The sequence below is a fragment of the Protopterus annectens genome, chromosome 2.part2 (assembly GCF_019279795.1).
Source record: "Protopterus annectens isolate FY-2018-M chromosome 2.part2, PAN1.0, whole genome shotgun sequence".
In the NCBI taxonomy this organism is placed as follows: Eukaryota; Metazoa; Chordata; order Ceratodontiformes; family Protopteridae; genus Protopterus; species Protopterus annectens.
In genome coordinates, this window is record NC_056730.1 from 2,995,677 (window position 1) to 3,011,050 (window position 15,374).

Here is a 15,374-nt window from a genome sequence, read left to right on the forward strand (position 1 = left end):
ATATATATATATATATATATATATATATATATATATATATATATATATATATATATATATATATATATATATATAGTTTGTATTTTATTTGTTTCTGTATGTTCTTGTGCTGGAATATAGTAAGTGTTGGTATCCTGTGTGTTTTAAGTATTTTGAGTTTTCAGTATTTTGAACTTTCGTGATTTTGATCACAGGATTTGAGGCTTTCAGGATTCTGTAGCGCTCCTCTATAGATATATAGATATATATATATATATATATATATATATATATATATATATATATATATTTAAACAGATAAAGCTTGCCATAATTTTAGTTGCTGCAAAATAAAAGCAGAAAACAAACTGAACCATTCATACTTGTACTGAATTCCCTACAATAAAGTATAATTAAAAATGTAAGAAAAAGAAAAAAACTCCTTCTGTTCCATTATAAGTGATGAAATGCAACTCCAAGGCATTTAATTCACTTTGTTACTTCCTTGCAGGCAGTTACAGTAACAGTGATCTAAAACATATTGCTAAAGTAATAGGTAGGAATATATATGCAATATATCTCAGAGTTATCTGCTGATGTACATTAATGCAGAAAAATTAACAAATATTCACTTTAGCTATGCACAATGTTATATTAGAAAAATAATATAGTGTTGAAATAATGCAATATAGAATTGTAGGATTCTGTATAATTTACAACATTTTTCTGCATGGAACAGTGATTCTAGTTTGGTCACTTGTTCTATGCACAGAAGACCAAACAACAACCTCGACCATGGGTAAAATATAAATAACCCACTTCTTGACATTATGTATTGGTTACTTATGGAACTCCTTTTGCATTTTGATCAAAAGATGATTTGCCAAAGAAGGCCTGTACCTGTCCTCCCTGGGCTTCTAGATTTTGGCTAAAATGTTACCCACCCCTTAGAGTCATTTTTAGGCAATGCTAAAGAGACAAACCTACTGCCATAGCAAATAAAACCCAAAAATTCCTAAAGGTGTTACTCCTCAGTGCTAGGAACCTTAAGAAAAGCCACACTCTACAAGATCTCCTAACTCTGGAAAATATAGACATCTATGCTATTACTGAGACATGGTTTAAAGCCGCAGGAAGTACTCCGGCAGTGCAAGACTGCCAAGGTATTTCAACTACATTAGCAACAAATATACCTCACGCTTTCTTTAACAGGATGATACCCTGGAGGTCATTCACTTGCAAATAGCCCTAGATCAAGTTCTTTTTCCATATCTTAGCAAGCTATAGGTCACCATCTATGTCGCAAGAATCCCACAACTGTTACCTAGACCTACTAGACGCACTCTCCATCCAACCAAGCACTCTATTCAAGGGGACTTTAATTATCTCTCTATAGACTGAGAAATATACAGTGCCTCAAACTTGCAGGCATAATGTTTTCTGGACTTTATTTACACAAATGGCCTTGATCAGTTAGTGCTCACTTCATCCAGAGGTTCAAACATACTAGACCTAGCACTTACCAGTATGATATAGAGCACCCCCCATGTCATGTCCTCAATGGTGAAGTCATATCATAAAAATGTCTTCTTCAAAATACAAATCATCTTGAAAAATCCAGCAAAGCCTGTTACAGTTAGAAAATATCCTAAAGCAAACTACATGCTATTAAGCAACAGTTTATCAAAATTCAGTGCCCTGCCTAACCCGAGTTCACAGCACAATATACAGAATTGTTCATAGAAAGACTGCACAAGCATGTAAATGGCTGCATAGAGACTGCTGTACCTATCAGAAGTAAGCCAAAAGCAAACCACACTGGTGTATTCCTAATCTTATCAGGGTATATAACAAAAGGAAAAAGCAATGGCCAAAATCAGAAACAGCGATTTTCATAATGATATGAGCTCATTAATTAAACTAAACAGGAAACTAAGAGGACTAATGAAATACAATAAGGTCTGTTATGAGGCCAAGAGGGCCTTGGTTGTATGGGTTATGTCCTTCTGATATTTGGGTGGTGCAGTGGTGCAGGTCTTAGCTTTGTCAACTCACAGCAAGAGGTTCTCCGGTTCAATATTCAGTGTAGTGCCTACTGTGCAGAGTTGGCATGTCCTCCCTGTGTTTGTGTGGGTTCCCTTCAGGTGCTCCAGTTTCTTCACACATTCCAAAGACATGCATCTGGAGTGTTTTTCTCCAGGCCTCTGCTGAAAATGGGCTCTGTCCCAGTCCAACTTTCCCTGTAAACAAATATTAAATAAAAAACATAGCCTCTCAGGCTAAAGATAACCACAGGCTTTTCTACAGCTGTCCGAAACCTCAAAGGTAACATGCAGCAGTGTGCTGAACTGGAAGTAAATGGTACCAGCTTCACTGAGCAGACTGACATAGCAAGCCTGCTGGCTAACAAATTCAGCTCATATTTCACCCCCACTCCCCTATGCCACCCTCAGGAAATCCCTACCTAACTCCCTCAGCTACTAGAAGAGAGCAGGTTAAGGCCAAAAACAAAGCCTTAGCAGGGTGCAACAATATACTGAGCTGTCTGTTAAATAGCCTGAAACATGGTTTATCAGGTGGTGCAAAAATATCCTGAGCTGTCTGTTAAATAGCCTGAAACATGGCTTATCAGGTCCACTTGAGTCACTTTTCAACTATAGCCTCAAAACAAGCTATGCACCAAGAGATTGGAGGTTGGCAACAGTTGTTCCCTTTCACAAGGATAGATTATCAACCATCCTCGGAAACTACAGACCTATTAGTCTAACTATATTAATGTGCAAAACCATGGAACAAATTACCATGGAAATGATCAACAAAGACACTGGCAACCTACAGAGACTGGACCCATCCCAGTTTGGATTTGGCAGGGGAAGGTCATGGCTACTCAACCTGGTAGACTGTTTTGAGAAGTTAAACAATGCAATGGTTGAAAAGAAAACGGTATAAACCACCTACCTAGATCTGGGTAAGGCATTTGATACAATACCCCACTCGGATATTGTAGACAAACTCACTGAAATAGGCATAAATCCATCCATAACTTGATGGATTGATAGCTGACTCACACATAGGACCCAAGAAATCAGGATTTGTCAAATAGACCACCTCCACCAAGGGGGAGGTCATCAGTGAGGCTCCATGCTAAGCCCACTCCTGTTTGGCATCTAATTCCCGGAGGTGAAGGCTAATGTCAAGGGCCTCTGATTCACTCACCAAGTTCACAGATGACTGCAAATTGGGAGATATCATAAATTCTCCCATGTCCAAAATCCTGCAAGAAGGCCTGACACAGAAAAATGACTGGTGCCAAATCCATGAACTAAAACTCAATGCAAAGAAGTGCATTATAGTGCATTTTAGGAAAACATCAACCCAGGCAAATGAATCCACTGATAAGACACCTCTAAAAGTTGAACCAGTAGTTAGAGATCTAGGAACATATGTAGACAGAATCTGGCCTTTGACCGACACATAGCCAAGGTAGTAAGAAAATAATTCTGTGTTGGCCAACTTATAAGTAAGTGTATGTCATCCAGGTCCAAGGAAGTCATAGTATCACTTATAAGACCCATCACTGAGTACAATGCCCTCTTTGGCATGTATCCGGTTAGGCATATGCAACAGTTGGGATGCCTACTCAGATTCTTCACCAAAAGAATCCAAGGTATTAGCATATTTTCCTACACAGATCTCCATAGAACCCTGTCTCTATACTCTGTCTCCTACAGGTTCTTGAGATGTGATTTGGGCTTAGCATGTAATGCATCCTTTCATCCAGCCCTGATAGAGCTTTTACACATTTGCAAAATGAGCAGCAGCAGAAACACTAGAGCAAAGGATCTAAACTTTACTTGCAACATAAATATAACATGCTGGCATGACAGATATGTGTCTCAAAGGATCCCCATGCTCTGGAATAGGCTCCCTATCCATGTGAAGCAGAGTCCATCCTTAACCCTATTCAAATGTAACCTTGACCATTTGATGGGAACCCGTAAATACATCCCGGGGCTGTCCCCCATGTCTGTTATACACAATGGTTGACAGTGAATATTCCCTAACTAACACTGGATGGGAAATCATAAATTCACCCCTAGGCTGACTCCCATGTCTCCTATAGACAGTGGCCAACAGTAAACATTTCCTAATTAACATACCTCCAGCACATAATTTTTCAACAAACTCCTAACATACTCCCCATACCTCTCAATTGTCCAGATTTTCACAGAATGTCCAGATTTTTGCCACATATTTTGGTCTGTTCCTCATATAATTTGTGGTTTTCTACCAAATCAGTGGTATGATCCAAGCATTTAAGTCAAAATTAAACAACATGCATTTGAGTTTCAGACTAAATTTCCTTCAGAAAATGCATGTCAACACAAATTTAGCAAGTTTCAATGTTTAAAAGATCAGTATCTTTAAAATCTGTCCCTATTTTTTGGCCTACATCTCCCATTATGTCTGGCTTTGTCCAGATTTGTAGCACTAAGAAGTTGAGTGGGTATGACCCCTCCAATTTTGATACACATGGTACAAGGAGATGTAATTGAATTGGGTTGTGCAGCTAGGCTTATAAAGGCCCCAGTGGTCATTAGCCTAATATATACCTATGAACCTGTGAACCTATGATGGACAAGTGAAGCTGAAACAAATATGTATATCTATATCTTTCTATCTATATAGATAGTTGTGTATGTGTATATATATATATATATATATATATATATATATATATATATAGAGAGAGAGAGAGAGAGAGAGAGAGTGAAAGTCATGCCATTAAGAGACATAAATGATTCTATACACTGCATTTATAAGCACTGGCCTCAGAAAAGAGTCTAAGTTAATTGGCCATATGTGTTAACAGTCAAACTGCACCCCCTGCAGACCTCCCGCCAAAATGCTTAACATAACTATCTCCAAGGTAGTTCTGCCTTGGCAGAAACAGTGAAACTCTTTAAGGATATTTTTGTCAGAAAGCTGCTTTCAGTTGATACCACAAGTCAGCCATTTTGAAAGTGGACAAATAATGTACTGTTTTTGCTGAATAACAGATAGATAGTACTCTTTGGATAACTCATCTGTCATTTGATGTAGGAAGAAGGATTAGGTCTGATCTGTCATCATGTATTAAACATGCAAAAGGAAATTGGAACTAATGGTACAAAATCATGCTTCTGCCAGCAAATATCATAATCTGCACAGCTACACCATGTCATAATGACACAATTCTCTTCAAGAAGTCACCAAATACTGTAGCAGCAGATACTCTAGCAAGTTAAATAAAGACTGAGAGGACACAATACATATATGAGGTTGATAGGTATGCCTAAAGGTATGGGGAATGGTGACAAATTGTCTAATGAATGAACAGGGTATTGAATCATACTGTAGTAACTCACCTATTTTTGAATGAATTTGCACTTTTGTGACACTATTTGGTAGGGGATGAAAGTGCTAATTTGAATTACCTAGTCATGGGTCATACACAATACTAACATTCTGGAGATCCTGGCTCTTTTTGAGCAGTTCCACTTAGTTATGCTAGGTTTGCAAAAGTGCTTAGTGAGTTTCAGCATCTCAGAAGAACTGGGTGGCTTTTTGAAAGTGTTACACCAGTCATACTTACCACACATTATTGGCCAAATGAAAGGTTTACGATAATGATTTACTAAGAAGGATGGCTAAAAATGCTGGTCCTCCTTGACCTCTGTTGTCCTTGCTTATGGTGTCATAGGTGATTTTACAGTCAAAGCAGGGGTAGGGCTGGTGAAATACTAAAAAAAATAAATAAATAAATAAATACATCCAAATATGAATAGTGAATGGTTTAATGGAATAGATGTTAGTTTTTAACTGTATGATAACCACCAGAAAGCCTTGTAAAGTGGTAATGACAGATAGGGACCAGTCTGAGAACTCTGCTAAATTTTATGTAGCAGGCTAATAACAGACAGAGATGCAGTGTGAGTATCAGTACCAGGAGAATCACAATGGTTTATTCATCATACGTTGCCTTTTGGCAATGTTACAGGTAGAGTTGTCTACTCACTGACAGAGCACTTCCAGAAGTAAGAGCAGGTACTCATGGAATACAGCAAATGGTACTGGCTATGGTGGGTGAGAAAAAAACAACAAAAATGGGACATGTAAGAAACACACTTATGGTGGGCATAATAAACGAATATGTGCAGTCATTGGAAAATTGCAAAAGGAGAAAATGGATGCATTCAGCATACAGCCTAAAACAATGATAATGTGAAGTGAGTTATGCAAAAGCTTTTGAGTATAACATCAAATTATTGACATATATTTAAAATAGGTTTGATGTGCTATTTGAAAATATGCCATTTCTGGAGTTCACAACACAATGCTTTTCTAGAAATACTAACTACTGTAGTGTATATGATAAATGCTATTATGATGCATAAATTATGGAAAGTAAAAATACTGAGTTATTTGGATAGTAATTTTTCAAGTTTAAATAGTTGTAAATATGTTCTTGTGTGACTAATAACAACAATGACTGCTATAATAAATAAATAAACATGTAAAAACAGTGACAAAAACAATGCAAATCTGCCTGCAACTAAAGCTAGTTTCCTGCCACCCAGCCCTCTTTCTTTTGGACATATGAGCATACTGATTTATTTCTTGTTATTTCTTCATTCCAATTTATGACAAACTTCCATGACAGCATAATCTGTTTCTTCACTTTCCACACTATAAAGTCTGATGGCAAATTATTCTGTTTCTACAGGTCCTCTTTTCCTTTCTCCCACAGACTTCAGCAGCAGAAAAATCGATTATCTCCTCAAATCTATCACATTGTATACCATATACTTTGGCAGAAGTCATTGTCTGCGTCTTCCTCTTCTCCTCCTCTTCTCTTCTGTTTCCATTTTTGTTGAAACTGATGACAAATATAGAGGATTACAATTGGGCCTCTAATCATAACCAGACATGGATGTGAAGAAATTCACCTTGACAACAAAGTTGGAGAGGTGACTCTTGACATCCATGTCAAGGACACATAATATAAAGTTATGATTAGTGATCCGATCATAATTTTATTGTAGTGCATGGAGCTTCATCTGCTCCGTGTACTATCATTTACAAAAAAGTGTAGAGCCTGAAGTGCTTTACTGGCTTTGAAAGCTGGCAAAGCACTTAGTGCATCAAACAGACAGCAGCATACCTCTTGACTTCTTTGTTTAAGAATTCTGGAATAATCCAAAAGTAATGGGTGGACCACGATCAAAATCAGGGACAATTTTATATAGATTCATAAGTTCACAGGTAAGTTCAAGGTTAGCTGCCCTTGTGGGCCATTTTAAACATAGTCAGTTTCCCCTTTTTCTACTCAAAATAAGCTATCCCATTTGGTTATTTATTGGCCTTAATCATACCGTGGCTGATAATGATATATAACCTCTAATTAGAAAAAGTGGGATCATACCACAGATAATCTGATGGACCCATGCATGGAATAAAGTATTTAGGAGCTACATCTGTCTATTTATAGTGTAGGGAGCAGCCCTGGGGAAAATCTTCTGTTTCCCATCCACAGATCTAAGTTGTGCTTGAATATGGACAAGGATGAAATTTTGTTTTATGTAGATGCGGAGTCTTTTCCAGAGCAGCGGTATCTTCTGCGAGACATAATTGTCCCGCTAAACAATTCTGTTGATGTTACAGAAGAGGACTAGATCACTAGACAGAATCTTTCTGATGAAATTTGACTTGCTGATGTGCAGTAAATCAATCAGTAATAGGTTGGAGGATGATTTGTATACCAGACATTTGTGTTGGTCCATTTAGGACATGTTATTTAGGTCTTGTATCCATTTAGTAAGGTGTCACTGTGGACATTCCAGTTGTTCCATGTGTCTAGACAGATGCATGGCAGAAGGGACATTATATTCAATGACTGACCTAATAAGGGCTGAGTACAGGGGGACAATGACATCCCTAGATCTAGACACAATCCCTTTGTTTAAATTTGTGCAATATAGAAGTACTTTCTTACAATAATAGACACACATTGGTCAAATGTTAGGTTACTGTACACATAAGCTCCCAAATCCCTAACAAAAGGGTAAACTCTTAGGGGCGTATTATCTATGTAGTAGTATCCTAGGGTAGATGACTTTGCAAAAGATACAGTAATGCATTTTTTGGTATTTAGGTTCAGTCCATGATTTTGGCACTAGTTAGTTATTTGAGACAAACCTTTCTGCAGGTATATTTGTGATATATATATATATGTGTGTGTGTGTGTATACTGTATATGTGTGTAGGGGTTGGGAGGGTGGCTTAATGGCTAAGGTGTTTGCCTTACAAACACAAGCTGCAGGATTTGAGTCTCACAAGGGGTAATTGGCTAGGCTTAAAATGGCTGGCAAGGGCAGTTAGCTTAGAAATAAACTATGAACCTATATATATATATATATATATATATATATATATATATATATATATATATATTTTTATTATTTTTTTCATATACTGATCTTATTTAAAAAAGAAATAAGGACATGGGATATGGTGCAATATTTTTACAAAGGGGAAAGCCAAATTAATCAATGTAAAAAAGCAGCCACAAAGATATTCAAAGAGAAATACAGGCAAAGGCAGCAGATATGGGAAATTTCACAATACAAAAAATAAGATTATAAAGGGGGGATGTAGAACAGAAGATTAGTAAAGAAGAAGTTAAAAAACATAAAATCTGAAGTTATAGAATATCTGCGAAGTAAAGGATTTAGTGTAGAAAATCTAACACAGGTTATATAACAGCATGATGGAACAACATGTCCCCCAAGTAAGGAGAAACAGGAGGAACAGGGGACATCTGAAGAAGAAATATAAACATGAGAAAGAAAAGGAGATTTTATATGGTGCAATATTTATGCAAAGGAGAAAAAATAACTAATCAATACAAAAAGAGTAGGTCCAAAGATATTTGAAGAGAAATACAAGCTAATGCATCCAGATATGGAAATTTTACAATATAAAAATAAGAAAACAATGAGGGAAAACAAAAAGAAAATTAGTAATGGAGAAGTTAAACAAATAGAAACTGAGGTTATGGATTACCTGCAAAGTAAATGATTTAGTATAGAAAACCTAAATCTAATAACACTACAGCAGGATAGAATAATGAATCCCCAAATTAAGGAAAAACCAGTGGCGCGGGAAACATCTGATCAGTTGCCATATGAAAATACTTTGGAGCCTTCCACAGGAAATCAGTACAAATTTTCAGTTGGAGTTGCACAGCAAGGGAACAAACAGGAAACTGTGGCAACTCTGATGCAGTCAATGTTGTAGAGTGATAGGCCAGTGAGTTCCCACATGAAAGAGCAACGGATGACACAGGATGAAACTGGAAAGAATGTGGCACAGGAAGGTAGTCTGGAACTTTCTGTAGAACGCCCACAGGAAATGGAGAACAAAGAATGTGCCCAAGGTTTAAAAAAGCAATGATGAAAGAGAAGAGTCGCTTGATTTAATAGAGATGGACAAACATATTAAGATCAATGAAAGAAATAGACAACAGAAAGTTAATAAGACCCAAATTATTACAAGTTTGGTAAAAGAAATGAACACAGTAATCATGATTGTTCATAGAAATTCATGCAATATAACAGAAATCAGTAGGATGTATTACTGTGCAGCTAAATTAATAACAGATAAAGTCTTGCCACAAAAACACAGGGTAGTAAGGGAGAGGAAGGGGGAAAATCAAATAACATCATGGAGGTATCGACTAGAGAAAACTATAAAGCAATTAAGACAAGAGGTGTCACTGTTAGAAGAGTACAGAATAGGGAAGAGATCACCAAAAATACTCAGAAAGATAGATGTGATAAAAACAGCACACAGCATCAGAACAGATCAGGGTCTATCATAAACTATTGCAAATAATAAACTAAGGATATCAACGCAGGCAGGAAACACTTAGACGATACGCAGATAAATATAAAGGGAAAGAAAAAAATAAGCAGTTTATTGATGACCCAAAAAAGGTTTATAGAGAACTGGAAAACAATGCAAAAGGAATTGAAACACCACCAAAAAAAAAAAAAAGAAATAGATGTATTTTGGAGAAATATCTATGAAGATCCTGTGGAACATAACAAAGATGCTAAATTTATAGAAAAGTAAAAAGAAAGAATATGAAATGCAAATTTACAGGATATGAAATGGGATGAAGTAACGGCCAGAGAAATTGAAACAAAATTAAGAAAAGCTCCCAACTGAAAAACTCCAGGCCCAGATGCAGTACTTAACTTCATACTAAAAGTATTAATATCTTCACTTGAAGATTTAGCCATGAGTAAGCATTATTTATATGCACACCCTGAGCAGTTGCCATCCTGGTTAGTAACTGAAAAATAATACTCCTCCTTAAGAGCGAACCTGCAAGCTATCCTAAAAATTATAGACAGATAACTTGTCTTTCTGAAGTATAAACTATACACTGCAATTAATGCCAACAGAGTTTATAGTCATTTAGAAGAAAACTCAATCATAGCAATAAAACAAAACGGTAACAAAAGAAAGCCATTTGGAACAGAGGATCATTTGTTGTTAAATAAAGTCATAATGGAGAACTGTAAAAAGGGAAAGAACATAAGTATGGCAGAGATAGACTACAAAAAAGCATTTGATAGTATCTCACATTCATGGATAAAAGAGTACTTACAAATGTTTAAGATACATCCTACACAGATCTATTATATTACAGTGACCAAAAAACAGTGGCAAACCACTTTGTAGTTAAGCCATGATAAAGAACAAATTATTATTCCAGGGACAAAAATTCAAAGGGGATATTTCAGGGTGACTGTCACATTTGCTCTTTTGTATTGCCCTTACCTCACTAAGCTGTCTGCTTAACAGATTAGGCCATGGCAACAATTTGGCTCCCAGAAAACAACAAAGTGTAAAGACTTCTCATCTTTTTGTGGATGAGTTAAAGCTATATAGTTCATCAGATAAGGAACTGAAAGCACAACTACAAGTGGTCAAAACTTTTTCAGATGATATAAGAATGCCTTTCAGTCCTGATAAATATGCAAAATCAATAGCAAAGCCGCAGCACAAAGAAAATATCAGTCTGTGGGATATAAAAGAATGTGAGCAAGAGGGAGTGTATACATATTTAGTAATTGATGAAGGATCAACAATAAGACATGAAGAAATGCAAATAAAACTTAGTAAGGAATATTTTAAAAGACTAATATTGAAAAAAGCTTTGACATCTAGGGACTAAGTCCGAGCTACAAACCAAATTGCTCTTCCTGTCCTAACTCACTATGATTGACTGGATCAAAATTGGATCAGCTGTACAAATAACAAGAAAAATGTGTTACACTTATTGAATCGTTTATTAAAATCAGTGTATACCAAGATTATATATCCCCATTCTGAAGGAGGTATGGGCCTCCTTGAAATTCATTACATGTATAGATCTGCAATCATAGGAGTGCATGCATATCTGCTGACCTCACAAGATCCAAACCTAGTGAAAGTTTTAAAACACGAGGAGAATAAGTCTAAAATGGCTTCCCTGCTCAGCTTAGCAAAAGCATATAAATGTCAAGTGGGAATGGAACTCAAACCAGAAGTAGATAAAAATCAGCAGCAACAGAATGTGCCAAACAACAAAAGAAAGAATATAAGGAGAACGATCAGATGAGAAGGAAAGAAGTATGGAAAAGGCAAAAATGTAGTTGCAAGTACAGAAAACTCTTGGAACAAACTCGTGCCGATCAAGACCAAATGCAGGAATGGTTAAGGAGAGGTGAATTTAAACCAAAAGATGAAAGTTTAATACTGGCAGCCCAGGATAGTGAACTACATACATGTTGGTTTAACAAGGCCATTAAACATGTAGGATAAACAGACAATTGCAGGTTCTGTAAAACAAAATTGAAAGCAGTTGTACATCTTGTTGCTGGGTGTGATACACTAATGGCAGAGGGCCTGTATACTGAAAGGCATAATAATGTGACACGACTGTTGCTTTGGGGATTATGCAAACATCATAATACTGAAGTAGCTGAGAAGCATTGGAAACATGAGCAACAAAGCATTGTAGAAAATGATGAAGTTTACATCACATGGGATCATCCATTACCAACAGCTCAAAAACAGATGCAAAAAAACAGGTATAGTAGTCCATGAAAAGAAGACAAAAGTAGCATTGATCATTGAAATTACTACATCCATTGACTACAGTGTCTATTGTACAGAGTGACACAAGGAAATATCAGGATTTAAGACAGAAACAAGGGCAACATGGAAGAAGGATACCCAGGCAGTCCCAATAGTCGGACGAGCAATGGGTCTTATAAAAAAGATTTTACAACTGGGCACCGGCAACTTGACACCGTAAAACTCCACTGCCAATCATGAGCGGACAGGTGATCTGCTGTGGTGACCCCTAACCGGGAAAAGCTGAAAGAAGAAGAAGAAGAAGACTTGATATGCTACAGATGCATGTAAATCCATATGAATTGCAGAAGAAGCGATTTCTGGGCACATTGCGGGTGCTGCAAAGACCACTTTTGTCTAACATCAAAGATTGAAACAATACTAATTTCATGAACTTTAATCATACTTTGACTTAGAAATGGAGTCCATTCCTGTCATGGAATTAGAAACCTAAAATACTTGGATAAATTAAATTGAGATAGCAAACATGTGAGACAAACTTAGGCTAAGTTGAGAAGCATAGAAAACAGACAGAAGGAAAGCTGTTTTACTTATGGTACTGTTCTTTGCTGGCTTTCCCTTTCCACTGCTAGTCCCTACTATGACACCAGATTGTAGTACTTGGGAAGGGGTGGTAACAAATGTGAAGCACCCCCATATGTTGTTATGACAGTGTCTCACACTAGATAAGCGGTTAACAGTATTATATTTTCCCCAGTATCTGGGGATAACTTCAGTGCTCCATGCACTACAATGAAATTACATTCTGTCATATTGCTGAAGCACTTATCACTTTTATTATCATAAAATGTGGTCATGTTTGGCTTGTTCTCTTATCTCACCCCATCGCTTTTTCTAGCTGACTTTGGTGGCAGCAAGTTCTTTTATACCATCTCACATATCTCATTCTGAATCAACTATATTATCACACATATCATAACCTATACAACTGACTTCTGTAGCAATTAAGCCTTCTTCCTCCCCCATTCATCACCATTTCATACAGCCCTAATGACAAAAGGGTCTGCTGTTAATCAAAACTTCAAGTCTACTGCACAGCTTTTGGTTGCAGCTAAGTCTCTGTATTTCTCCCATCCATTAGTGTTTCACATGATCTCTGCTGACATCAAGTTTGATTACTCATCTAACCTGTATGCCTCTGTGCCATAGATATTGGTGGCCTAAATGTTTTTCCCATATATTAGCTTTTCAAATAGACCCTGGTGGCTGTCACTTACAACACTCTATCCCAGTGACGTTGGTGGCAGTTATATCCATGCCTTCTTCCCCCTTATCACCTTTTCACATATACTCTGAGGTCACAAGGTCTGTTACACATCTTACTTACCATGATCTATCCTATACATTGTTGGTGCAGCTACATCTGTTTTGGTCTTCCTTTTCTTACTAACCATGCTGGCCACAAGATTTGTTGCTCCTTTTATCACTCTCCATCCCACAAACATGGCAGACAGCTTGAACTACTTCCCTCTATAAACTCTTTCTGTTCTGACACAAACTGGAGTAGCATCTGGGTCTGTAACTACTATGACATCACACCTTCTATTGCACTAACTCTGGTGGAGGCAGAATCTTTTATTACTTCCTATCTCTGTGTTATCTTTGTATCTATCAAGAATTAAGTTGGAGGCATCAGTTTCTGCAACCCCATCACACCTAGCATTTTGACTACACATATATATTTATGACACAAATGTCTTTATCCCCCACCCCTTACATCTGTGCCATTTATCCTCTACACCCTCAGCAGCAGCAGTAATAAACTCCTCTCAGCAATCCCTGTTAGCTCATTCTTTCCCATAAATCTTTTTTCTTGATCCCTATGTCTACCAATCATCAAGCCACAGCCACTACTCACGCATTCTGAATCACTGGGGTAAGAGCAATTCATGATGGGGCTATCATACAGGCATCAATGATGGGTATTTCTTTTTAAGAGCCTAGCCACACTCTTTGGGCTGGGGACTTGTGCCCAACATCAGAACTGGAGCTTCTACGCATTCTTATACATGTTTGTGCTCCCCTCTACCTTAATGATGCCTACCATGTTCAAGTTTTGGTGAGATAAATTCACTCCTCAGGAGTGCCCCAGAGCATCACTGACCCTCTTCCAAGGGGTCGTGCTGTAGAATGTCTCTGCTGCACCCCTTATCCCTAGGATATGCAGACTCATTCTCCTCTCAGCAGCCCCAGTAGGTGTACAGGCTGCTAATCAAATGCAGTCTGGCTGGGTCACATTCAGGACTTTATTGCCAATGGAATTGGGTTTGATACTTTTTTTATCCACTAGCTTTGCTTAGCATTTTTATTTTTGCTTATTCTTTTATCACTAATTTAATGGCAACAACATCTACTTAGCTTACACACTTAATTATTTACATGACTCAGTAACTAAAACAAATGATCCAAACTAACTAAGCTATTTAACAAGTAATGCTAAATGTTTTGTATTTTCTGGCATCTTACTGCCACACATTTCGTAATAAGCTAACTAGCTCCTCCATACTTCTAAATGGCACATTAAAAGTATGACTGCTTTCTCAAAAGCTGGACTATAGCAATTCTTGCAAATGCAGTCTTACACGTCATACATTCTCAAAATATTAAAAATGGTGTATTTCAAACAATACTAAACAATGCAGTATCATTCATTGTTCCATCACTTCAAAATCACTATTAATACTGTACTGTAAATGTTGTATGTTGTCACAAATAAATCAGCAGCAGCACAAAGACAGCACATTAACAGCACACAGACAGAGAGCAGACTTTATACTTAGGGAATTAAGCACTAACATATTCACATGAACACATAAAGGCATGCTTTCCACTGCAGTGTGTTAGCTAGCAGCATAGTATTGTTGTCACTAGTAAGTTTACAGAACTTGGCTGCATGTCATTTTCTAGAATATTTAAATCAAACCCACTCGGACGATTACATATACTTAGATGAAATCCTGTTATTAGCCCTTGGTCCCTTGGTGGCTGTATGTCTAAGTTAGGCCTTGCAGGTTTAGTTAATAATAAATATTTTACCAAGTCAAATATCTGCTCAGAAAACTTAGGTTCATTCTGGAATACCCAGTTTCTTAAATTGCTAGGACCTGCCCTTTTAAATTTGTTTACTGTGAATATTCCCAGAA